The following is an 8,339-nucleotide window of genomic DNA, read 5'->3' on the forward strand; positions in this document are numbered from 1 at the left end:
ATCCAGCCTGAACTTCTGACTCCCTGCATTAACAGCCCTGTTCCCTTCCTCACAGGTGATACCAAAAGCCCAGTAGGAATTCTACTGAACCGATTCTCCAGAGAAATTACAAAGTAGCAAACAAAGAGTGTCACTGGATTGTCAGGGTGCCCCATTGCAGCAGAAGATCAATAAGAAGCAGCAGCAAATGGGAACTTCACCGTGAGTGGAATATAGAACATGTACAGCAGAAATGCTGCTCTTGTTCTTTTACTTAATGACAGGAGAGGTCTCTATCACAAGAGGCTGTGCAGCTTCTGACCAAAGTTCTGTTATCAGTCACTTCAGAGCACAATGAGATTTGACCCCACTGTAAACTGATATTCTTGACACCAATTAGGTAAGGGTCAATAACTGACAAAATTAACTCAATCCAAACTTGAGTAATAATTCTGTCTATCAAGCTAAATATGTTTCACTGCCTTAGCTGCTTCAAGGGAGGTGAAAAGCACTTTCTGCACCTCACCCATATTATCTACTAGGATCTCCTGGCTTTTATTTAATTTCCTGAAAAGAACAAGCAGAGTAGGAAACCTTTATGGTTGCAGGAGACTACTGTCACTACTGTCTCTGTGCAATACCTCCCATTTGTGGCATGCTCTAAAAACACACTTAACTATCATCATGTTCTTTCTTGTAGCACAGGAAATTTCTGTCCTGTGTTTTATGCAATTATCTTTACTGGTCTGACATCAATTTGACAGTTTTAATTTTAGTTGTGCATGGTTGAGTTATAAAGATGTTGAGATATAAAGTCAAAGTGTTTAGAAAGAAGAAATCGTTCTATATAATAATTACATCTAATATTCACCAATTTTATGGTTCCTCTCTAATACCCTGAACTTCTGAATACTATGCTCCATCAGGAGAATGAGGGAAAAAAAGGAGGAAAAAAAATTATTTTCATGCTAACTGGAAATCAAGAGAAAAAAGCCAACAAAAATGAAGATATTTTTAAAAGGCAGATTCAGCTTAGATTTTGCAAGACTGTCCTTTAAAATTTCAGTGGGTTCTGCATCAGATGCTTGTATTTTTACCATTCTCATCATCAGCAAGTTCTCTTTTACAGATTGTGCATGACTGGAAATGTTTAAAGATAGAAGTTGATCATAACAGGTTAACAAAAGAGCTGCTCTGTTCTGCATGTAGTTGTGTGAATAAACTTAATTGAGCAGAAACACACACACCTAAGGAGAGGTTCTCAATGCCCATTCTGAGCTCAAACAAATTAGCAGCCCCTTCCACTGACTGTGGAAAGGCTCTGTCTGTGAATACTGTAAAAGTGAAGCAGAAAAGCCCTTAACTGTTTGTAGGTGGATAGCTACAGTAGTTGCCTGTGAAACCATAACTCATTAATCTTTGCACCCTTTTATGGACTGTTAGAGGATGTGGTGGAGTAAATGAATTGCAAGGTTGGTGGAGTAAATGAATTGCAAGGTTGGTGGAGTAAATGAATTGCAAGGTTGGTGGAGTAAATGAATTGCAAGGTTAACCAGCTGTAGTTGTGAAATTCAGGCATCCTTAACTAGGTGTGATTTGAGATATTAGACCAAGAGTCTCTGCAGGCAATGCAGGTAATGATTTCTTCTATTACAGAAGAGAGGATAATTTTTTTCACAACACAATGTATTTTTCCAAGTACTGGTGAAAGTCTGGGTAAAACTCTGAGCTTGGGCTAACTCAGTAGTGAGCCAAGACAGTTTGGTAGGCAGTAGCTGTATTGATGATTGAGTCTGTAACCACCTCAAGAAGCTATTAGCAAAACTGAAAATAGGAGTAATTGGGCTGCCTTCATACTTCAAAACACTATTTGCAAAAGAGCAGAGACAGCAACTGTAAAATACTCTGATCTTCCTAAAACTGAATTCAAGAGTGTTCTCGTCAGTGAAATGTGATATGTTTATTAAATATGCTGTAGAATACTGTATGGGAAAGTTGGGTTTTATCTGCTACATTTTTCTTCCTTAATTTCAGCTGTATGCATGCTGCTGCAGCTTTGAAACATCTGGGTACAGCATTTTTTTTTCTTTTCTGCACCTGCAAGTGTAAGTACACACATAAACAAAAAAGAAATTAAATCTTTCACGGAGCCAAAGAGAAAGAAAAAAAAAAAAATCAACCAGCCATGAAGCTCAGGGGAGCAGTATGACAAGTGCTGAGCTGTAAACAAGCTTGAGAGGGATTTAATTCTTATGACAAGTGCCAGTGGTAGCATCTCACATGGACTCAGCATATGCAGTGTTTCAGAGGAGGAATCACAGAGGACTTAATGCAAATATAAAAAAGCTCAGAGCACATCAGCCTATACTGTTCCAAAAATAGCCTCACAAATCAGGATGAGCCAGGGTTGTAATTATCTTGATTTTTTCAGAATTTTGCCACTTGTAAGAGGGTTTCTGGTTTAGTCTTACACTATAATTAGTCTCTAAAACATACAAGCTGCAAAGTCTTTGAGGCAGGGATTGTGTCAGGGATTTGTAGGACAAGTACAAGACCTCATTGGGTGGTGGTTTCAGGGTGATAGTATGATATAAAGTCTGTGTAAGAACTGCTGCACTCAGTTTGAAAGAAGCTTATTTTAAGTGGGAAGCTTTGTTTTTTTTAAGGAAGGAGAACAGAAATGTAATTTGGTATCCAAATTAAATTTTTAAAGCCTCTAATGCAGATTTATTACCTAATTACAGTCAGGTCCTTTCTCTTCCAAGTATGCTCATAACTGCCTCATTTCTGCAGCAGCATCCTGAGAAGCACATATTGCAAACCATACCCTGCAGTCTCTACTTGAGCAGATTTCCCCATGGCAGCTGATGAGTTAGTGCTGCAAGATGTAGCCAGTTTTCACATAACCTTCAGGCAGCTTTGAGATGAGTAGGATGTTCCCCATGCTCCAGCCACTGCAGTTTTAATTCATTTAAGAACCAAGAGCAGTGCTCTCTTCACCTTAGATCTTCAATCTTAGCTGCTGTTTTTTCTGCTTCCCTCAGCCTGCAATAAATTAATTTAAAGGTTAGTATTACTAGCAAAGGGTTAATAATCCCTGGAGGTATGGTTTTGGTTTGTCTGCAGGCTCAGCCAAATGCTATTGTGTTGAGTTGTAGTTAGTTAAAAAGAATTTTTAACCATAGTTTAGATTTAATTGCAAGAGGAGGCTGTCTCTAGGAAAAGTGTCTCTGATCCAATCCTTCTTGCTCACTTAGATGACTGACAATTGAAGGACAATGAATTTTACAGAAGTTCTATTATGTTTTAAAATAGTGAATTTTAAATGTAGTTTTTTATAGTACCAGGATTTCTGAGATTTTTTTCTGTGCAGATTATTGTATGATACAAATACTCAGTTTCTTAACCTGTTCCTCAATTTGTACTCTGGACATCCCGTGGACAGCAAATGATTGAAAATGGCCTTGCATTTGCAGTTTTTATGAATAAACTTCAAAATAACAAGAGGCTTGACTTTATGAGTGGAGTAGTTCCCACCTTTGGTGTGGAAAGCAAAAGCTGCTCTTTGCCTTTCAGACTGTGACAGGTAATGTATGTATATATGGCTGATGTTCTGTAAGCTTTCTATGCAAAGTGTTTTGCTTCATTTTATAACATTATGCAACCAAAGTTGTGTGTAGCTTTCAAAAGTAGAAGATTGGATTTAGAAGAGTTACTGAGCTAAGAGAGAGTTATTCTAGGCTTCTTTGTGCTTGAGTTCTTGAGAGTAGAGTGTGCCTGCCAGGCTCCCCCTCCCACTGCTTTCACCCCTCATGCAGTCTGGGCAGGCAGTGGAGGGAGGGAGTTTGAGCCCATCCTACTGCAGATGTCAGATTTTCATTTCTAGTAATCCTAGCATAAAGAGAGTTGCATCCATAGTAGTGGAGAGAATATCTGTAAACAAGACAAATAACCTGTTTCTTAAGGATAAGGGTCTCAAAATTTTTGTAATTAACAGAAAGTCACTTGACTGAACTTTGTTTTCTGCTCTGTTATTGAACCTAGATCGTCCTTCTAGTGCTGTAACTGAAGAGCAAGCTGCCACTTCAAAGCTTCTTCAAATACCTTATAATTTAATTATTGCTTATTCTACATTAAGAGTAAGGTGGGAGTTCCAATTCTCTGGTTGCATATATTGGTCTGAACATTCAGAAGGTTAAAAATACTATATTCACTTGATTTATTGTAGTAAAGCACAAATTCGTTCTGCATGATAAAGATGACATTCACCAGAACACAGAATTATCATTGGGTGAGTTTAAATCTTGCTCCATTAACATCAGCCCTCTGTGGATGCACAGGCTGAACATCAGTAACCTGCAAGATTTATTAAAGGATTTACTCTTCTTATTCTCACTGGGGTATTCTAAGGTGGACAGCTGTTAAAATTCTCAAACTGGAGATCCACATCCATATTTTCTTCCTCACAGACACCTATAATGGGATTCATCTGTTTTCTTTGTTATTCCCTCTGCTCATTTAAATGTAATGTGCATTTCTCATCACACCACTGGATTAACTTTTTAAATTACAAAAATGCACAGATACACACTCACATTTGTCCCAGATGAACAGAACATGGGATTTTGGTTTTGAATATAAAACTAGCCAAAGATAAACACAGCACTATAATCCTCATGCCTTTCTTTAAAACAAAAGAGAATTTGTTTTAAGGAGCCAGTAAGGCTTGGCCTTCTGAAGCTCCTCCTGAGTTTTTCATCTTGTCTGTCCATCATCATTGAGCCATGATGCAGGAGTGGAGAAGCCCACTCCATTTATACTTCTAGTGTTTTACTGCCAGTCACAGACTCCCCATCACTCCAGTCCATCTCTTCTGGTTTATATTAGCTGTGCTCTTGGCTTTACTGATTTTTTTTTTTTTCCAGGGAGTGCTTAGCCAGGTATGATGTGGGTATTTTGTATGGCTTCAGGGATTACTAATTTCCAGTGCCTTTGTTCTGCAAATGATGTGTTAATGGAGGTGATTCTGCCCCTGTGCTCAGCCCTGGGGAGACCACAGCTTGAGTCCTGTGTCCAGTTCTGGGCCCCTCAGCTCAGGAAGGAGATTGAGGTGCTGGAGCAGGTCCAAAGGAGGCAACTGGGCTGGGGAAGGGACTGGAGCACAGATCCTATGAGGAGAGGCTGAGGGAGCTGGGGGTGTTGAGGCTGGAGAAGAGGAGGCTCAGGGGAGACCTCATCACTCTCTCCAACTCCCTGAAAGGAGGTTGGAGCCAGGGGGGGGTTGGGCTCTTTTCCCAGGCAACTCTCAGCAAGACAAGAGGGCACAAGAGGTCTCAAGTTGTGCCAGGGGAGGTTTAGGTTGGACATTAGAAAGAATTTCTTTAGGGAGAGGGTGATCAGACACTGGAATGGGCTGCCCAGGGAAGGGGTGGATTCTCCATCCCTGGAGATATTTCAAAAGAGCCTGGATGTGGCACTCAGTGCCATGGGCTGGGAACTGCAGTGGGAGTGGATCAAGGGTTGGACTTGATGAGCTCTGAGGTCCCTTCCAACCCAGCCCATTCTATGGGATCTGCTAATGGATGTTTCAGCCTGTTACTGGTTGAGATTCCTGTTGAACCAAGTTTGCCTGACCTTGTTCATGTGCAGTGTGAGCAGCTCAGGATGCCAGCCTTGTGTTTGCATAGCTTGTCTACAGTGGCTGGGCAGGCTGGGGAAGGAGGCTGAACAGAGACAGAGCTGTGAAGCCACACAGTTTTCTGATGCCACAACTACATTTCCTTGCAACACTTCATTCAGCCCATGTGAAGTCTTATTGCTGAGTCCCCACTGTACCATGGTTCCAACAGAGATCATCACAGAATAGATGGAGCACACAAATTAAAAATCTGAGATCAGCTGAGATGCAGTCATTAACAATCTAATCTGCAGAGGTTGCATGCTGCAATACTGGTAAAAAAAATTATATCTAGAAGCTGGGCTTGTGTGTATCTTATTTAATTGCCTTCCTTAGTTAGCAGTGAGCAAAAGAATAACTCAATCTAGATGAGTCAGTGTTATCTGCCTCTCTGCAAATGCTCTTTCCATACCAGCAGTGTTGCCCACTTAGCTGGATGGAAGCCTGCTGGCAGGAAGGCTCTAAATATTATAATTGTTTTTTCAGCCTGTAGATGAGGCTGGCAGGCTGTTCCCTCACAGGCTGAGGGTGGTTTTTAGGGGTAAAGTGATATTTAACCACTTAGATCCAAGGACCACTGTGGTCCTTTTAGCTGTTGTCAAGGATGGGGGTCAGACTTCAGGTATTCAGTTGCTGGTCTGGTGTGTAAGGAAAGGGAATAAAAATGTTAAATATTTCATTTAAACAAAACCAATTCTATTCTGCCTTGACTTTTGGTTTTAGCTACTTAGGGAAATAACACACTGCTATTTAAACTGTACAACTTGGGCTCTTTAACTCCAACCCTTATGGTCATTTTTCATGCATGCAGAAGTCCAAGGCAAAGTTATAGTTTTGGGTATAAATGGTATAAATATGATTTTTTTTTTCTTACCTAATTATCACAAATCCTGTAAAAATTTACAATGGAAGGTTAGAAAAAGGAAGAATTATAACGAATCAAAGTCAAATGTAGATTATAAGCAGCTTCATAAAATTTGTCCTCAGTGAAAATCAGGTTAAGCAGAGTAAATTTAGTACTTTTAGTAGAGCTAGAACAAAGTATTTCCTTTTTTCTGTTCCATTGTTTTAATTTACAAGGCCTTTCTCAAGCAAGTGAACAAGGGGATACAGGATACACAGGAATAAGCATCAATCATAAAGAACAAAAGAGTTATTTTGGAACACTACAAATAACTTCTGTATTATACAAAAAAATCCTACAAGATACTTTGAAGATTTAACATATATTTTAAATCTTGCTTTTTGGTTTTGATGATGTAAAATTCAATCATATTTGCATATTTGAATAGGAAGGTTCTGATGTCTCATATTAAGACTTTTCCTGTCACACCTTGAAGGCAAAGAGACAGTACAGTTTCTAATAATAAAATTACTTTTTTTTTTTAACAGACACATACTAATATAAAGATGTCACCTGTGCATCAAGCATAAAGAATAATGTTGTCTTGTTATATTGTGTGAAAATATTCTTTAATGAGGAGAAGTATATAAAATGTGCAAAGCAGGGTGAAACAGCTACTAATACCTTCATTACTTTTTGTCAAAAAAATGACAGGCCTATCAGTAAATGAATGAGCTAGAAGGAATAAACAGACAGCTTATAGAAATTGCTTTCACAGTGATCTCTGAACACAAGATGCAGTCTTTAGCCTTCAAATTTCAATGCAGTCATTTTGGCAACAGCAACATATGAATATCTGAGGTGTCAAAAATGGTTTACTGTTCATATCCCATAGTTATGCTTTGGAGTATTTTCTAGTTTTAAATATATTTTGTGAAATATTCCATTCTACCCTTCAAAAATTCTTTAGTCACTACCATTATTCTGAACTGTAGACTTCAACCTACTGATTACACTTGTAACAAGTGTAGTTGTTGGGGCTTTGTCCTTTCAGAATTAATGGATATTTTTGTGTTGTTGTAATGGATATTTGTTGTGTTGTTTGGTATTATTTAGAGCATAATACCATGAAGAAAATGCTGCCCTGACCATTGATTCTAGAACATGATGCTGGGGCATGATATTTTGGGGGCTCATTCCAGCAATAAAATACAGTTCTAATGATGGTTCTCCTAACATACAAAGAATTGATAACACTTTCTGTAGATTAAACAGCATAGCTTCCATTAAACCTCTGCAAGGACTAAAGAACAGTAAATTTTTAACCACCTAAGTGTTCATTTGTTGTACTTGGTGTTGAATTATTTAATACCTTTTTCCCTTACTGCTTCCTGCTTTAAGGTATAATCTGCATTAAAAGTACTGTCACTAATCAGGTTACCAAACCTTAAATCATATATACTGCTCCTGCTATTTTAAATCTTTACATTATGCTTACCTGAGAAGCAGTGAAAGGAGGCTGTATTTTTCATAAATTAATTGATGAATATTTATATACCAGATGGTTCTCCAAGTGCTAGAAAAAATGATGGTGTTTAAACCAGAGCAATTGACAAAGGCTGAAGAAAGAAATTCATTAAAATATCTATGGAGGGGTGGCACACTAACAGCCAAGTTATTTGTGCATTTGGAGGTACAGTTTGCCTACTGCAGATATATTCTTGAGCTTCACATTCTTGGTTGTGCACCTGATCCTCTGGTTACCCTGTGCTTTTAAGGGAAAGCTTAGTGCTATACATAGTACAAGATTAGCAGAGGCTGCAAGCATGGTGACTCCAG

The 8,339-nt window shown here is 38.7% G+C and overlaps 1 long non-coding RNA gene across 1 annotated transcript; it reads right to left on the reverse strand.

The window, feature by feature from the left end:
* Positions 1–1,516: 1,516 nt before the first annotated feature.
* Positions 1,517–8,339, reverse strand: LOC139800639 (uncharacterized). Its single transcript, XR_011727852.1, has 3 exons — positions 7,999–8,339; positions 2,714–3,024; positions 1,517–2,076 (listed from the first exon to the last, which is right to left on the reverse strand). It is a non-coding gene; the product is annotated as an uncharacterized lncRNA (long non-coding RNA).

The sequence above is a fragment of the Heliangelus exortis genome, chromosome 11 (assembly GCF_036169615.1).
Source record: "Heliangelus exortis chromosome 11, bHelExo1.hap1, whole genome shotgun sequence".
NCBI classification, from domain to species: Eukaryota; Metazoa; Chordata; class Aves; order Apodiformes; family Trochilidae; genus Heliangelus; species Heliangelus exortis.